This window comes from Cebus imitator, unplaced genomic scaffold (genome assembly GCF_001604975.1).
Source record: "Cebus imitator isolate Cc_AM_T3 unplaced genomic scaffold, Cebus_imitator-1.0 Scaffold387, whole genome shotgun sequence".
In the NCBI taxonomy this organism is placed as follows: domain Eukaryota; kingdom Metazoa; phylum Chordata; class Mammalia; order Primates; family Cebidae; genus Cebus; species Cebus imitator.
The window spans coordinates 74,451-93,171 of record NW_016107702.1 but is presented as its reverse complement, the minus strand read 5'-3'; the positions used below and the strand labels follow the sequence as shown (position 1 = coordinate 93,171).

Here is an 18,721-nt window from a genome sequence, read left to right as displayed (position 1 = left end):
TTTTGAGATGGGAGTTTTACTCTTGTCGCCCAAACTGGAGTGCAATGGCATAATCTCGGTTCACTGCAACCTCTGCCTCCAAGTGCAAGCGATTCTCCTGCCTCAGCCTTCCAAGTAGCTGGGACTACAGGCATGCACCACTACGCCCAGCTAATTTTTGTATTTTTAGTAGAAATGGGGTTTCACCATGTTGGCCAGGCTAGTGTTGAACTCCTGACCTCAGGGGATCCGCCTGCCTAGGCCTTTCAAAGTTCTGGGATTACAGGCATGAGCCACCACACCTGGCATATCTAAATGTTTATTAAAAGAAATAATCCTCAGTTTGGGTTACCTGAAAGACTGCAAAGTAACTATGGCTCCGCTTTCACGGCAGGCATAATCCAATACCTATCCTTGGCATTAGGAATCCAACAACATCTTCACTCTGCAGGGAGACCCCAGTCCTCTGGAAAGGTGGAAAGGGTTAATCACAAGCCAAAGAGGATTCTAGCTAAATTTTTGCCAGGAAACATCAGAGACCTGACTATCTCTATTGCCTGTAGCTTTAAGGCAGGTTTCAGCTGCTCCAAAGGGAAACATAATTAAGTGCTTTTGTATTAATATATGGAAGGCCTATCCTAACTGCCAATTTCCTAATAGATGAAATGAATCATTAATTACAAAACTATGTCATCAATCTAGGAAAAATGCAAAATGCACTGTGTGAATATGGATACAAAAGGCTTTCCCTCCCTACATGAGAGGAAAATTCTGTTTCAGTTCAACTAGGGTGTTTAATCTTACTAAAGACTTGAACAGAAGGATCTCCAGCAGACCAGCTTTTCCCAGTGTGGAAAGGATCATATCAAGTTCTCTGAGCACTCCAAGAGCAATTAAACTCCAAGGAATTCACAGTTGGGTACATTTGTCTTAAATTAAACCTGTTTCTTATGAAGCCCCATGAGCTACCAACACCCAGTCTGATAATGTAGTCTACTTTTGTGAGCTGGTAGAAGGTCTACGCTTCCTATTCAGGAGAAATCCCTGGGAACTTCCTACTACAAAGTGATGCTCTGGATAAGGTTGAGGGCAAGGTTAGTCTTCCTGATCCTCCTCCTGGTTATCTTTTACTTTTACTGGTATAAGTCTGTCCCAGCTATGGGTAAGCAATATCTATGCCCTTACAGGATATAACTATAGAACATAGCTTCTCTTATATTCTTATCTGTTTTGGGGCTCCTACCCATCTTTTCACTAGGTTCAAATCTTTTCTTAAAATGGTCACAGGACTATGCCGATGTCCGCTTGCTGGATTTGTGAGCTACTGCCCTCCTCCAGCACCTCAGGCTTGCCCTGGTGGATATCCCTCACACAGGCACATGCTTAGATAACTTACAGACATACTTAGAGAACCTTAAACAATGGACAGGAGCACAAATATCTGGCCTGACTTGGAACAATATAACCCAATGGCCAATTAATAACACTTTTAGCAATTCTGGGCATAGGAAGCCATCCTCAGTAAATGAGACCACAGAAAAGGTTCTTGCACTGGGCACCTCCTTTCTAAACCCAAAGACAAACATCCAAACTAAAAAGCTTGAAGACTCCAGTCTTAAAGAATGATTTCTTCAAATTTGGGTTGGTTTTATGTGACTAACCACCTTTGCGGGATACCTGTCAGGTAGTCCCATTGTGTTAGGAACAATGGAATCACTCCCTTGATGCTTTGACAAATGCTACTTGTGTCATGGGATAGATTCCTGCAAGACAATGCCAACATACCATAGTCCTGCAACAAATGGACTTATCTGCTGCCAATTGGTCACAACAACCAAAACTCAACTGATATGCATCCCTTAGGAACTCAGTGGATATGTGGCACCAATCTTTTGCCATGATTGCCTTCTGGGTGGCTAGGACATTGTACATGAAACTTAACTCCAGGTCACTGGACAAAGACTATATAAAAAGCCAGTCAGTCTGGGCCTGGTGGCTCATGCCTATAATCCCAGCACTTTGGGAGACTGAGGTGGGTGGATCACTTGAGGTCAGGAGTTCGAGACCAGCCTGGCCAACACGGTGAAACACCATCTCTACTTAAAATACAAAAATTATCCAGATGTGGTGATGTGCGCTTGTAATCCCAGCTATTTGGAAGACTGAGGCAGGACAATCACTTGAATCTGGGAAGTGGAGGTTGCAGTGAGCTGAGATCATGCCACCACACTCCAGCCTGGGCAACAGAGTGGGACTCTGTCTCAAAAAAAAAAAGAAAAAAAGGCCAGCATGGTGGCTCACGCCTGTAATCCAAGCACTTTGGAGGCCAAGGCGGGCAGATCACCTGAGGTCAGGAGTTCAAGACCAGCATGACCAACATGGTGAAAGCCTGTCTTTAAAAAAAAAAAAAAAAAAAAAGCCAACCCAGCCAACATTCTCCACATAACCAGTATGTGGACCAGATCCATTTTTCATGGGTGTGATCACCTGGCCTCACTCTTCCTGCCATCTATTGGATTAGAAGATGCTATTTGGTATGTTGAGGCCATTGCCAATGTTACCCAATAGGCCTTAAGTAACAGCCTGGAAGGTGTATCTTTTATAAATGCTGAAATATGTTATATGCGTAAGGCTGTCATGCAGAACAGAATGTCACTAGATACTCTGAGTGCAGCACAGGGAGGAACCTATTATCAGAAGTAAATATTGTATATATATCCCAAATAACTCAGACAATATTTTTTGGCCCTACAGATATGCATCAACAAATTAAAACTATCTCATCTCTACTCCCATACTGTCTTTAGATAATGGCTAGCATCATGGTTTGGGTCAGGGCCATCATGGTGGAAAAAGTTCTTTTTGTTACCCTGGCTATAATAATTGGAATAGGCATAGCTTTATGTTGTGTATTTTATTATTGCTGCATGTTTTGTATGGAATGTAGGGTTTACTCGGTCCTATTCTTATTATTAATCCTTAATTCACAACATATGGTACTCATATATCATGATTTATAATCACAGCTATATTCTTATTTGATGAGTTTCTATGTTTCAGGATATCGATTTATGAGTGACCTACAAACCTACAGACCTATTGCTTCTCTAGTCAACTGCAACAGCTTTAAAATACCTCTGGTGAAGGCCCCTCCCAGCCATGACAGTTCCCTTAAAGTTAGGCAGAATTAACATCAATGACCTTTCTCAGCAAGAAGAGGTTGCAGAAGACTGACCTCTGTCCTTCAGCGTCCCTTAGGATTAGGGGTTCACTCATGACAGAAGGGAGAAATGTGTTAGAGAAACCCCTACTTACGAGGCCTCTGGCTTAATAAAACGTGACCAGAATGATTTCATCTTTAAGTGAATAGTGAGGCACTCACAAGGCATGTATAAGTTTAATACTTACAGTCTGAAAATAGCCACATCCCAAGCTGACCACCACTTATAATTACAGAATATTTATGGCCAGACAAAACATCTCCCACAGGCCAGGTGCAGTGGCTTACACCTGTAATACCAGCACTTTGGGAGGCCAAGGTGGGTGGATCACTTGAGGTTGGGAGTTTGAGAGAAATCCTGTCTCTACTAAAAATACAAAATTAGCTGGGCATGGTGGTGCATGCCAGTAATCCCAGCTACTCAGGAGGCTGAGGCAGGAGAATCGCTTGAACCTAGGAGGCAGAGGTGTGGTGAGCTGAGAGCGCGACATTGCACTCCAGCTTGGGCAACAAGAGCAAAATTCCGTCTAAAAAAATCTCCCACCAAGCTTGCAGAACATCCAGATTTCCTGAAAGTGCAGCCCTCTTTACTTAAAGATAATGTTAACGAGTAAGCTGAGGTTAAAGGATTGATGGTCATTGACAACACTGACAGCCGCTACCTTTAGTGAGCACATTCGAGAGCATGTCTGCACATTCCAAGTTTAATTTACCTATTTATAGTTTCTTACAAGTAGAGACACTAACAAAAGCTAGAGGGCTCCTCCTTTTGTTGAGGATGCCCTAATCTTTAACAGAGTAGTTTCCAGTAAACTTTCAATAAACTTCCTCTTTCACTGTGCTCTTTGAATGCCTCAAATTCTTTCCTGTGAGAGAATCTAAGAATCTGCTCTTGGGGTCTGGATCGGGACACTCTTTTCTGGCAACAATTGGACACATTTCCTGCTGGATCCTATTTGATTCCATCACAGTTCATTTTTGTCCATTCAGCCTTCTATAACAAAAGATTCTAGACTGAACAGCTTACAGACAACAGAAGCTGTTTGGAGACTGGAAAATTGAAGATCAAGATGCCAGCAGATTGATGCAAGGGATCCCTCTTGGGCTTGTTTTATAAGGACACGAATTTCATTTATGAGGGTTCTACCCTGATGTCCTAACTGCTGCCAGAAAAGAGTGTCCTGTTCCAGAGCAGATTCTTAGATTCTCACAGGTTCAAGAATCCAGCTACTGATCTCTTAACATGCAACGTAATGTGCAAGTCGACCCCTGCCTTATTCCAGGTCACTTTTGGAAAAAAAGAGTCCATTATGGACTTACTGTGGAAATTTTAAAATATTAGGCTAAAGCATCTGGAATTATTTGCTATATGGTAGGGAGCCATTTAACACTGTAATTGAGGTGTTAACTAAGAGTACTGGAGGGATAAATGGGGTAGGAAGACCTAGAGTTAAAAACGGCTGTGTAGAGAATATGATGAAGGCTTGGATGGGTGAGACTGATGACAGTAAAAATAGTCAAGATAAGACACAGAGAAGGCATTACAAAGGGAGAATAACATTTTTATTTCTGGCTGGGATGGTAAAAAAGGAATCAAAGTTGATGCCAAAATTTTGAACCAGGAAGAAAGAATGTTGGCTATAATTTTTGAGAAAAATAGAGATCTGTAGAAAGTAAAAAATTCCTCTTTAAAGTTTCCCTTCTTGTTAAAGACTAGTAATACCAAATGTTAGAAATAATAGTTTCTTTTAAAGACTGTCTTCAAAGCCTTCTTGCTTTTTACTAGTAACTCTTTGTTAAGCCCTATCCTATGTAGCTGTTAGATATAAAGGAATAAATACATTCTATGTCCTTGTACTTTAACCAAGATATTTGTGCTGGACATGCTCACAGGCACATAGTACATTCTATGTCTTTGTACTTTAACCAAGATATTTGTGCTAGATGTGCTCATAGGCACATAGTACATTATATATCTTTGTACTTTAACCAAGATATTTATGTTATTACTTTTCTAAGTCCTTTCACAAGCAACTTTCTCTCCCTTCCTTATTTACACTTTTTCTTTTCCTTTGTTCTCCATTGCCTTTACCTATTTAGAAAAGTTTTAAGTTGTTAGACAATCAAGTTCAGTTTATTTATTTATTTATTTATTTTTTGAGTCGGAGTTTCACTCTTGTTACCCAGGCTGGAGTGCAATGGCGCAATCTTGGCTCACCGCAACCTCCGCCTCCTGGGTTCAGGCAATTCTCCTGCCTCAGCCTCCTAAGTAGCTGGGATTACAGGCACGCGCCACCATGCCCAGCTAATTTTTTGTATTTTTAGTAGAGACGGGGTTTCACCATGTTGACCAGAATGGTCTCGATCTCTTGACCTCGTGATCCACCCGCCTCGGCCTCCCAAAGTGCTGGGATTACAGGCGTGAGCCACCGCACCCGGTCTCAAGTTCAGTTTAGATTGTGCAGCTTCAACAAATGGAGATCAGACACAGAAGTAAAGACCCAATAGGTAAAGAATAAATATGCCTGACTTTCCTTTGTTCATTGTACTCTTATGGCAAGATGGCTGATGAGCAGTACCCTTTCTGCAGAAAGTAAAATTGCCTGCTAAGAAAACTTTTTGTCTGAATGCTAATTTCTCTTTGCAGTGCCTGAGAACAAGCATTCTGTCTCTAATAAGATCTAAAGAGGGAACAATTTGGGGAGGAAAGATGGGTCCTGAAAGTTTAATACAAGTTGCTTGAGTGGATGATAGATCACATGGATAGGAAGATGAGGGACTGGAATGTGGAGATGCAGATTTGAGAAGTATCTACTTACAAGTGAGAGGGGAAGCCATAAGCAGGGAAGTAAAAGCACGGAATAGAAATTGGAGCCATGAAGTTCATAGCCAAGTATGGTGGCTTTGTGGGAAATTAGGAAGAAGTAGAACCAGAAAAAGAGAGACCAGAGAGCTAAAAGAGTCAGGACTATGTTGACACAGATGCAAAGGAAAGAGTGAGCTATAGCCTCAAATGATACTGCAAAGTTAAGAACAAGGATGACAATGCCACTGCTTGTGGGAGGTCCTCAAAGAGCTCTTACCAAAGCAAGTGTGGCATTTTAGGTGTGCAGTGAGACCCTTGGCCATTGAAAATGCGTTGTTTGCTTTTTTTTTTTTCCCCTTTAACACTGATTCAGTTTAAAACTGCTGAAGTTGTTTGCTCTTAGAGGAAAGAAAAGCTATTAAGCATACACTCCACTGTTGGCAGGGCATGTCCTGTCTGAGAGAATGTGACCGTCTGTTTCTTTTCTTTTCTTTTTTTGAGATGGAGTTTCACTCTTATTGCCCAGGCTGGAGTGCAATGGCACAATCTCAGCTCAATGCAACCTCCGCCCCCCAGGCTTAAGCAATTATCCTGCCTCAGCCTCCTGAGTAGCTGGGATCACAGGTGTGTGCCACCACACCTGACTAATTTTGTATTTTTAGTAGAGTTGGGGCTTCTCCATGTTGGTCAGGCTGGTCTTGAACTCCGGACCTCAGGTGATCTGCCCAACTCAGCCTCCCAAAGTGCTGAGATTACAGATGTCAGCTACCATGCCCAGCCAACCATCTGTTTTTATTCAGAAGAGAAATTCACTAATTAGGACAAAGTCTGGATAATTCAGAGTCCTCTGCTGGTTTTTAGATGGGAAAGAGGGGGAAAATCACTAATGGAATAAGGCTCTATGATAAAAGCTACCAGCTCCAGGAATGTCTAACTTCATATTTGTCAGCCTGTTCTGTCATTAAGTAGAGCTCAGTTCCTGGGAAGGGAAAAGAAGGGCTGGTTAGTTCTGGGTGCTTCCATGTGCAGTGAGAGCTCTGCCCCAGCAGCAGGTATGTGTCTGGCTGGAGGGACACTGGTGATTAACTCTAAGCTCAATCATTTCTTACCCTTCAGCACTATAGAGTGCAGTTCTTGGGAACAGTGTTACTGAAGCTGGAAACATTTGTGGTACAGCCTTATTGCTCTCCAGCTCTTTGAGGTTACTTGAAAATTTCTCTCTAAGAGATAATAAAGATGCTGGGTTTCTGTCCCCCACCCCCATTTGCTATTTAAAGCTCTTCTGCTAGACTCTGGAACTATACCAGATGAGTGACTTTGAGAGAGAACATGTGCAGAGCAGAAAGGCACGGTGAGTGGAGACCACTCCAGAGAAGTCTGGCAGTGGAAGGAAGGGGGAAGATGAAAAAGCCTAACATCAGTAAACAAATCACATCTCAGCCTTTTGTTGTATATGTGGGGGAAATTGTTCTCACTGAGATAAGGGTCAAGCTGGAACTCTTGATAGGCTAATCATGTCTGGGTAAGTGGGATGACCAACTGTCCTGATTTGCCTAGAACTCTTCTGGTTTAGCATTGAAAGTCCCATGTCCCAGAAAACACTTGAGTCCCAGGCAAACTTGGACAGTTGATTGATCACCTTAAGTAGAAGCCAACTGGTGTTCCCCCAAAATGATCAAATTAGCTATATCATTAGTTGCCTTGTGATAGAAGATGCCCTGTTCTCCTACCCTTCTCTGTTCCTATACACAGTAACAGGATCCTTATCCTCCATGGGGTTTGTCTGACTTTCCTAGATTGAGAGATTTCTAGCTTTGCACAATGGCAGTATCGTAGCCAGAGGTTTGTCCGAGGTGCGATTATTGCTAATTGAAAACTTTCCCCAATACCCTGCCATGATGACTTGAAATATAGTCGGTGTTGACAATTTTCTGGCAGTCTCTACGGAAACTGAACCATCTCAGTAAAAAAATGAAAAAAATAAAAAAGAAAGATTTCTCTGCATTTTGAGTGTCATAGAGGTAGAGAAATAAAATTTTAATGCCTTTCCTAAGCTTTTACGTAACACTTCATTTGATTTTCACAACAACTATGTGAGCTGGGTACTACCATTTCTAGTTTGGTAATGGAACAAAGGATTCTGAGGCACAAGGAGGCCTAGGTCTGTCTGTCTTTAAACTATATACTCTTTGCTACATTGCACTTGTCCCTCAGAGCCCCATGGCGTCAAATGTGTTTGATCCACATGTTTTGGGGAAAATGCAAGCCCATTGCTAGAGTTGGGGCATAGAATAGTGTCCACATATATCAATCTTTTCAGGTTGTAAAGGAGCCAGATGCCCTTCCTTAGGAAGCACCTCTATCCCCATGGTGATTTTTTTGGTACTTCTTTGAACCATATCCCGTACTGTGCCCTCTCTTAGTAGAGAAAACAAGAGGAGCATCCAGGCCCAATGACTTTGCATTTCAGAAAATACAAATGTGAAAGGGAAGGTTGTAGGGTTGAAAAAAATATGCATTACATAGGCCAGATGCTGTGGCTTATGTCTGCAATCCCAGCACATTGGGAGGCCAAGGTGGGAGGATTGCTTGAACTCAGGAGATTGAGACCAGCTTGGACAACATAGAAAGACCTTGTCTCTACTAAAAAAAAAAAAAAAAAAAAATCTTTTTTAAAAAAAAAAAAAAAAAAAAAAAAAAATCAGCCAAGTCGGATGCATGCCTGTAGTCCCAGCTATTTGGAAAGCTACTGTGGGAGGATTGCTAGAGCCTGGGAGGTCGAGGCTGCAGTGAACCGTGATCATGCCACTGCACTCCAGCAAAATCCTCTCTCTCTCTCTCTCTCTGTGTGTGTGTGTGTGTGTGTGTATGTGTATGTGTATAAATATCTTGGCAGGGCACAGTGACTCATGTCTATGATCCCACCACTTTGGGAGGCTGAGGCAGGCAGATCTCCTGAGATAAAGTGTTTGAGACCAGTTTTGCCAGCATGGAAAAACCCTTTCTCTACTAAAAATACAAAAAGTATCCAGGCATGATCATGCACGCCTCCAATCCCAGCTACCTGGGGGGCTGAGGCATGAGAATATCTTGAACCCAGGCAGAGGTTGCAGTGAGCTGGGATTGTGCCACTGCACTCCAGCCTGGGTACCAGAGTGAGACTCCATCTCCAAATATGTATATATATATGTTTGTGTGTATATACTGCAATATGGATTCTGATATTAAAAATGAAACACCTACTAAATCAAAGCACTTAGATTATAGAAACTCTTCACCGTGAAAACATTGACAGAAATCTATGCCTGAGACAGAGTATGGCTACTCAGGTGCCATTTCCCTTTTAATTTCTATGCCCTCTGTTCACATTTAAATTCTTGCTTCTTGTCTGAAAAAACAGTATGTTCTATCCTCTTTAAAATGAACTAAAGTTAAAAATATGGTCAACCTGTTTTCTCCAAAATATAAGTTTTAAATTTCCCCTGTCTAGAGGAGATAGCAGTCAAACTAATATAGTTTAGACTTAAATAGTCCAAAGATCTACAAGGAATGTGCTAGATGTAGTTCATTTTTTTTTTTTTATTAAGATGGGGTTTCACCATGATGGCCAGGCTGGTCTTGAACTCCTGGCCTCAGGTGATCCACCCACCTCGGCCTCCCAAAGTGCTAGGATTACAGGCGTGAGCCACCGCGCCCAGCCTAGATGTCGTTTAAATGAAACATAGGATAGTAGAAGGACCAGGTGCGCAAGCTTGAGGCATAGGTTGTTTTTTAAAGAAATAGAGAAGCATTTAGAACCTGCCAAGGGGGCAGGAACTCGATTTGATGCAGGTTGTGGTGCTGTGTGGACCATGCAGAAAGGAGTAAATTGGGCCCAGTTCAGTGGTTTATGCCTGTAATCCCAGCACTGTTGGAGACCAAGGTGGGAAGATTGCCAGTTAGGTGGGAAGGCCTTGATGAAAGATCTGGAAAAGGGAGTGGGCAAATTCTACCCACTTATTGCATCTCCACCACTGCCCAATGCCAGGCATCTTCCTCTGTCACTGGTGTAGTGCAAAGGCTTTATAATCCGTCTCACACTCCTTCCATCGTGTGCCATGTCTGAATTCACACACCAGGTCCTTCCACTAACTCATATTCCATTTAAACTACATCTAGCACATCTAGTAAAATCTAGTTCTGTGTGAATCTTTGAAGCATTTAACTCTAAATCATATTATGTTGACTGCGAGGGGAATTTTAAAGCTCATGTTTTGGGAAGAATGGATTGGCCATATTCACCAGCAGAAAGCGTCGTTTTTAGCAATTTATAAAACTAGGTTATTACTCCCCCACTTAAAATTTCCAGTTGATTCCCTTCACAAGGAAATAAACTCTGAAGTACTTCTCTTGGCCCATGAAGCCATGCATGAGCTCTCCCCTCCTTGCCCTTCTACCTGACCTCTCACCCTTGTGCACTTTGCTCTGGTCTTGTCACTTATGCCAGTGCAGGGCCTGTGTACCTGCTCTTTCTACAAGGAGATTTCTTCTCTTGATCTGTATTTGCATTGTGGGATCCTTCTTGCCAATTAGTTTTCTGCCTACATGTTACCTCTACAGAGAGTCCTTACCTGATACCCCCAATATAAAGTAAGTCAATGAGCACTCCCACGAATTAGCTGAGTGATTTTCAATAAGATAATCTCCCTAGAGCTAATTTATTAATTCAAAAATAGGGCTTATAGGCTGGACATGGTGGCTCATGCCTGTAATCCCAGCACTTTAGGAAGCTGAAGCAGGTGGATCACTTGAGCTCTTGAGTTTGAGACCGGCCTGGCCAACGTGGAGAAACCCCATCACTACTAAAAGTACAAAAAGGTAGCAGGGTTTGGTGGTAAGCACCTGTAATCCCAGCTACTTGCGAGGCTGAGGAAAGAGAATCGCTTGAACCTGGGAGGCAGAGGTTGCAGTGAGCCAAGATTGCGCCATTGTACTCCAGCCTGGGTGACAGAGTGAAACTCCATCCAAACAACAACAACAAATCTAAAATAGGGCCTATAGTAATAACCCATAGGGTTGCATGAGCATCAGATGAGATGAAATAGGGAGTGTGTAATAGATGAGTCACTCTGTGAGGAAAGTCATTCTCATGGTCACCTCCCTCTTCCAGGCCTTCATCTAGCCCATGTCTAACCTTTCCATTTTCCATCACCCTCATTTCAATGTATCTTATATTCCACTGTCAGTTTGATGATATTCAATCTATTTTTTAAAAAATTATTCCCTCTTTTAAGAATGTAAACCTCCACACTTCCCTCCAATTTGGGGCCCCTTTAATCACCACAAACCATTCCTTAAGCACTTAGGAATTCAAGTAGTACTGCTTCAGGACTGAAACTTTCTAGATGCCATAAAGACAACTTGAAGGCATCTTTGTTTTCTAGGCCAAAATCTGTAATTTTTATTGCTCATCTGCATTATTCTGCTCATTAAAAAAAAAGGTAAGCATGGCTATTGAGACTTGCCTTCTCTCTTGCTATTGGCTGCGGGAGTCAGCAGATCCTGGCAAAGTTGCCGTGATGGTGAGAATGGTGAGGGAGGTTCCAGTGATGGGCACAAGTGTTGTTGCCAGCTAGGTGTGTGCAGGCAGTGGAAGGAGGTCTGACCGGAATATCAACAGAGGGTGGTAATACCTCTTAAGGACCCACCGAATGGGCTCCTAGGGACTGAAGAGTGAGTAGAGCCAACACTGCCCCCAGCACTCAGACAACAAACATTGAATAGGATTGAATTGAATTAAACTGAACCTGGAAAAGGGCAGCATTTTAAAAGCGGAGAGAATAATTTGAAACAAATTTAGGGAGAAAGTAGAGTGATGTCAGATGTATGCTAATTGGGACTGCTTTTTTTAAGGTGAAAAAGAAATCATTTCACTTTAGGTTAATGTAGGCCTCACTGAAGAAAAGACCTGAGTGGGGTGGGTTTATAACAGATACTCTGAGCCCTGGCCAGATTGTTTGCAGGGGATTAAAGTACTTGTTCTTTTAAACACTTGGCAGTCATAGAATCCAAAATCTGGATCAGGCGGATAACAAGAAATCTGCTATTCCATAGCTTCTCAAACTTCAACGTGCAAAGGAACCACCCAGGCAGCATTTTTAAAATGCACATTCTGATCCAGTGGGACTGGGGTGAGGCCTGAGACTCTTCCCTTATAACAAGCTCCAGATGAAGCTGATGTCTAAGGACCTCACTTTGATTTTTTTTTTTTTTTTTTAGATTTCATAGGATAGTACCTCACTTTGAAAGGAAAGGATATGTTTTAACCTCCTTGTTTCCTAGAGGTGAAACTGAGGCTCTGAGAAGTGAAATGTCTTGCCTATACTCCCAGAGTCTCTGGCTCTAATTATTTCCCTTTTTTTTTTTTCTATTGCACTTTGATGTTTTATTGAGAAAGTCAGTAGAAATCACAGCACCCCATAAAGCTACCTGCTTGTTGATGGCCAAGGCATGTTGGCAGCTTAGATGGTACCAAGGGCAGAGTAGGACAAAGCCTGGAAGAAGGAGGAGGAGGTGGTGACCAAGTGTTGCTGGCCAACAAAGTCATGCTAACACTTATGGCAGGTGTATTTAAATCACTGACTCAAGCAAAAGAGAATGGGATTAACAGATAATAGTTTTAACATTCTTTTCTATAATTTTAAAGTTAGTAGGCAAACAGAGTTGATGTCAGGGAGATATTTTTAGGCAAGGGGCCCTCTCAGCACCCCTCACATGATGTCAGTGTCTAAACTATTCAGCCTTGTCATGTGGCTAGCCCTGGCAATAATGATTTATTTCTGAGCTTTAACTTCAGTGAAAGTGACAAGGTTAAAAGTTAAAAGTCAAAGATATTTTTAACTTTTAACTTATTAACCAGCCAATTAATTAGTTACTTTAATTAGGCATTGTTGAACTGCTTCCCTGCTATGGAAAAATTTAATTGTAGGGAAAGAAAATGTATAAAGTTAATTATAAAGTAATCCATTTGTCTTCCTGATGTTTTAACAAGATCAATCTGCTGAGGATAATTCCCACATTAGACCCATTGGTGGGTCCTTAAGAGGTATTATCACCCTCTGTTGATATTCTGGTCAGACCTCCTTCCACTGCCGGCACATACCTCACTGGTGACAACACTTGTGCCCATAATCCTTTGCTTCCAGGCTGCAATTCCAGTACCTTCACTGTATCCTAAAAACATAACTACCCTCTCCCAGATCCATTCCACTTCAGAATCTGAATTCTCCACCTATACTAGAAATCTCTCTACCTTTATACTTATTAGTTATTTAATTAGCTAGTTAATTCTCACATCTGGTGCTTCCATACTAGTACTATTGTACTAAATTACTGTTGTATTGGCCAAGAAAGTGCTAAAGTAACTGGATTATCTAGGGGTAGCTGTGAGTCAATCTGTCTGTTTGGTTACTTGTAAGCCAACACACCCTAGTTTTACCAGGACAGCACCCCAGAATACACCTTGGAGACCTTGGTGCTTGGAAGCTCTGGAAAAATTAAATGAAGTTAGGTGATTATACACAGTGAATTTGCTTGTGCCCAGAAAACAGGCATAATTATAACCCAGACACACACCTATAGTGGAGACATGGGGTACATATGAAGGGTACAGAGACAGACAGGAAGGAACCAGGAGCTAGGGTTTCTGAATAGTTGCTTTAGGTCTCCTTTTACTTGGCATCAGTGGCGTTAGCCTGTACACTTCAAAGGTCAGGGTGTACAGAATCCCTTTTGCTGCATAGGCCACTTCCCAGGATGTCCTGAGCTGAACTTTGAACCAGTGAAAAACAAGAAAATAAACACTGCTCCCCTACCCTGCCAACTTTTAGTGCATGCAACACTATACAGCTATTCTAGAAGCAAGAAATTATCTATCTATAATTATAACTTTTAAAACCTCAAGTATCATTAGTCATTTTACTTTTGTCCCTCTGAATATGCAAAATTGTTCAACCTTGTAACAATCTTTGGTTTTCATGCACAATCCTATGCAAGGTTTTCAACTTTAAAAATATTTCACTTATATTCCATGGATGCACTTTGGACTCAAGAGAGCTGGGGAGGAGAGGGCCACACTTAGAGAATATTGTTGGAGAAAAAATGGCTTTAAACTCTGCAGACAGAGTTTCAATAGTACATACAGAAAATACAATTGTGCTTATTAACCGATAGTGTGACACAGCAGATGAGTTTAAGCTGCGTGAGAATGACTTGCAATTAAACACAGCAAGTGTTGGCTGAAGAAAAAGTCACAGAATTTAGACCTTAGAAAATAGAAATTCTGGGCCGGGCACAGTGGCTCACGCATGTAATCCCAGCACTTTGGGAGACTGAGGTGGGCAGATCAACTGAGATCAGGAGTTCGAGACCAGCCTGGCCAACATGGCGAAACCTTGTCTCTACTAAAAATTAAAAAATTAGCTGGGCATGGTGGCATGTGCCTGTAGTTCCAGCTACTTGGGACGCTGAGGCAGGAGATTCGCTTGAACCCGGGAGGCAGAGGTTGCAGTGAGCCGAGATCATGCCATTGCACTCCAGTCTGGGATACAAGAGCGAAACTCCATCTCAAAAAGAAAAAAAAAAAAAGAAAATAGAAATTCTGGCCAGGCACAGTGACTCATCCTTGTATTCCCAGAACTTTGGGAGGCTGAGGCAGGTGGATCACTTGAGGTCAGTAGTTCAAGACCAGCCTGGCCAATATAGTGAAACTCCGTCTCTACTAAAAATACAAAAGTTAGCTGGGCTTGGTGGCACAGGCCTGTAGTCCCAGCTACTCAAGAAGCTGAGGTAGGAGCATCTCTTGAACCTAGAAGGTGGAGGTTGCAATGAGCTGAGATTGCACCACTGCACTCCAGCCTGGGTGAGAGAGTGCGACTCTGTCTCAAAAAATAATAACAATAAATAAATTAAATAAATAGAAATTCTGGGCCAGCCATGGTGGCTCACACCTGTAATCCCAGCACTTTGGGAGGCTGAGGTCGGCGGATCACTCGAGGCCAGGAGTTTGAGAGTAGCCTGGCCATCAAGGTGAAACCCTGTCTCTTCTAAAAAAAATCCAAAAATTGGCCAGGTGTGGTGGCAGGTGCCTGTAGTCTCAGCTACTCGGGAGGTTGAGGCAGGAGAATCACTTGAACTTGGGAGGCAGGAGCTACAGTGAGCGGAGATGGTGCCATTGCACTCCAGCCTGGGTGACAGAGCAAGACTCTCTCTCAAAAAAGAAAGAAAAGAAAATAGAGCCGAGCGTGGTGGCTCACACTTGTAATCCCAGCACTTTAGGAGGCTGAGGCGAGTGGATCATAAAGTTAGGAGTTTGAGACCAGCCTGGCCAATATAATGAAACCCCATCTCTACGAAAAATACAAAAAATATTAGCCAGCTACTCAGAAGGCTGAGGAAGGAGAATAGCTTGAACCCGGGAGGCGGGGGTTGCAGTGAGCCAAGATCATGCCACTGCACTCCAGCCTGGGTGACAGAGCGAGACTCTCCCAAAAAAAAAAAAAAAAAAGAAAGAAAGAAAATAGAAATTCTGGGTTCTAGGCCTTCTGCTTGTTTCCCCACCACCTCCTCCACTCCCCTGCACCCTCCCCATTCCCACCACCATCACCATGTTGTAACTTTACAGATATCACATAACTATTCTGGTTGATTATAGAAGAAAGAACCTAAGCTGTCAGAAAGCAAGTACTCCACCTGCTCTAAGATTTTATATTGGAAGCAGAAACTTAGGCATGGCTGTATCTTATTCTCAGTGCCAGCCTTTCCCCCACATCTTTACATAACTAATTTGCTTAACAATCATCCCCTTCCCCAGGACACAAAAGTGATATGCAGCTCAGCTTCATCTGCATATTCACCTCTGAAGGTCCTCGTCATGGTGCACCTGCTCCTGCTTGAATGCTTACCTTAATAGAACGGGCTGAGTCAGCATCTGCTTGCACCTGAACCCTTCACTGCAAGTAAGCAGATTGCCGGGAGATGGCCAGGGTGCATCAGCTGCAATAGAGGACAGAGTTCTGTTAGGAAGGCAGGGAAAGGAGAGAAAACTTCAACAGAAATAGTCCAAGTGTTGCGAAGTTAAAAATAAAACTATATCACAAGGGGCAATGTGACCAGGCTCAGCTTACGACTTTTTCCTTCCCCTGTATTTATCAACACTCAGCCTCTACCGGAGTGGCATTTAGCAGGGGAAACTGAATGGGAAGTAAGGTTTTATACCAATAGGTTTTCTATCCCTTGAGGAAGGAGGAAAATCTTTTTAAGAAGGATCATTTTCAAGGCTAGAGAAGCCTCTCAGATTCCTGCATGTGCAAGTGGCTGGCCCAGCTGTGCTGGAGGAGGCTGGCAGAGCATTCAGGACCGGCTGCTCCTCTAATTATAACCATGCTCCTCACCTAAACCCATCACTGGCTGAAGCAGCAACTTGTGCAAGTGACATGCTTTCCTGCTTTAGTTTCTCCTGTCTCTTGTCATGACAAGTAAGTGTCTGTCCTCACCCGGCCCTTGTCTTTCCTAGGTGGCTGGGAAAGGGAGAGTTTGTAATTCAGAAGCCAGGTGTAGAGCTAACCCACTGTGAGAGAATTAGAGGTTGTAGGAGGCTTTAGATATCATTTCGTCCAACTCCCTCTTTTTACAGAGGAGGAGATGGAGATTCAGAAGAGGGAAATTCCTCATCCAACATCACACATCTCATTAGTGGAAGAGCCAGAGGAAAGCCACAGAGAACTTGTTTAACTCCCAATCTGATGTTCTTTATCTTATCATCACGATAAACTCATTCAGCTATCTTGTGAGGAAAGAAACTATAGAATCCTGACTAGTGTTTTCTAGGTATGTGATTTTGACCAATTTACTTAACCATCTTCTATTTTGGTTTTCCGTACTGTGAAATGGCGATGATACTTAGTGTAACCACCTGTAACTATGTCAATACACTTAAGGCACATGAATGATATGTACCATATACAAGATGCTCAACAATGCCCACTGTTATTTGAATGTATTTTGACTCAGAGCAGGTGTGCTAAATTCAGCTGTGATTAACAGCCATCGAATTAACCATTCCCCTGGATTCTTCCATACATATTTCTCCATGGAGGCAAGCTTATTTGGAATGAGCAAATAGCATTTGAAAATTGTAAAAACTTTCTACATTGATTTTGTATCTTGAAACTTTGCTGAACTGGTTTATTAGTTGTAATAGTTTTCTTGTGGATTCCTTAGGATTTTCAAGGTCATGCCATCTGTTAACAGAAATATTTTAACTTCTTTCTTTTCAATTTGGATGCCTTTTACTTTCTTTTCTTGCCATTTCCCCCGGCCGAGAACTTCCAGCACTATGTTCTCACTGTGTTTGGTGAGCATGAGGGTGGCCACACTTCACTTGTTCCGATTTTAGTGGGGAAGCATTCAGTCTTCCACTGATAAGTATGATGCCTGTGGATTTTTGTAGATGGCCTTTATCAAGTTGAAAGACAGGAGTTTGATAGTTTGTTCTAGTTTGTTGAGTGAATCAAGAGAGAATGTGAGTCTTCAGCAAATGCCTTTTCTGTGCCCAGCAAGATGATCATGTGGTTTCTGTCCTTTATTCTATTAATATCTTGTATTACATTGATGAATTTTTTTTATGTTGAAACAATCTTCCATTCCTACTTGGTCTGGTATATGTTCTTTTTATATGTTGCTAAATTTAGTTTGTTAGTATTTTATTGAGGATTTTTTTCTAGTCAGATAGGTAATGTGCCAACGTCGAAATGAAGTTTGAGGGTGGCACTCTCACACATCTGTGTGAATGCCCAGTCATCATGCTCATGAGCTACAAAAGGATCTTATTGAGGATTTTTGCATTTATATTCAGAAGAGATGTTACAGGTTGAGCGTCCCCAATCTGAAAATCTGAATTCCAAAATGGTTTAAAATCCAAAACTCTTTGTGCTCTAACATGACACCATAAGAGGGGAGTTTCACACTTGGCCTCACGTGATGAGTCATAGTCAAAATGCAGTCAAAACTTTGTTTCATGCAGAGTTATTTAAAATATTGTACAATTACCTTCAGGCTATGTATATAAGGTATATATGAAACATAAATGAGTTGTTTAGACTGGTGTCCCATCCCCAAGATACCTTATTATGTGTGTGCAAATATTCTGAATGCAAAGAACTCCAAATCTAAAACACTTCTGGTTCCAAGCATTTCCAATAAGGGATACTCTCTATAGTCCATAGTTCCCTTATGGTGTCTTTGTTCAGCTTTGGTATCCAGGTAATATCAATCTCATAAAATGAGTTCCTTCCTCTTTTGTTTTTTGGAAAAGTTGTGAGGGATTGGTGTTAATTCTTCTTTAAACATTTTGGTAGATTTTAGCAGTGAAGCCATCTGGAACTGGGCTTTTCTTTGTGGGAAGTTTTCGATTGTCAACTCAATCTCTGTGCTTATTATAACTCTGTCTTAGTCTGTTTTTGTGTTGTTATAACAGAATACCTGAAACTGGGTAATTTATGAAGAGAGATTTATTTCTTACAGTTCTGAAGGCTAGGAAGTCTTCCAGCCTTAGATGGAAGATGGAGGGGCGACATCTGGCCAGGGTCTTCATGTTTCGTCCTCCCATGGCAGAAAGAAGGTGGGGGGGAGAGAGAGAGAGAGAGAGAAATAGAGAGAGAGAGAGAGAGAGAGAGAGA

At 42.1% G+C, this 18,721-nt stretch overlaps 1 protein-coding gene and 2 non-coding genes across 3 annotated transcripts in view; 1 reads left to right on the top strand and 2 right to left on the bottom strand.

Moving 5' to 3' along the window:
* Positions 1-16,377, bottom strand: part of FBXO40 (F-box protein 40) — a 34,030-nt gene extending 17,653 nt beyond the window's left edge. Inside the window, exons 1-2 of the mRNA XM_017508137.2 lie at positions 16,260-16,377; positions 15,947-16,037 (exon numbers count right to left, since the gene is read on the bottom strand). The gene's annotated coding sequence lies outside the window, so the exon portion shown is untranslated. The remainder of the gene's footprint in view (positions 1-15,946; positions 16,038-16,259) is intronic.
* On the top strand, positions 7,816-7,955 carry LOC119468168. Its single transcript, XR_005196806.1, has one exon. It is a non-coding gene; the product is annotated as a U4 spliceosomal RNA (small nuclear RNA).
* Positions 16,378-17,765: 1,388 nt separating the features above from the next.
* LOC119468171 lies at positions 17,766-17,868 on the bottom strand. The gene has a single exon (XR_005196809.1). It is a non-coding gene; the product is annotated as a small nucleolar RNA U13 (small nucleolar RNA).
* Positions 17,869-18,721: the final 853 nt, after the last annotated feature.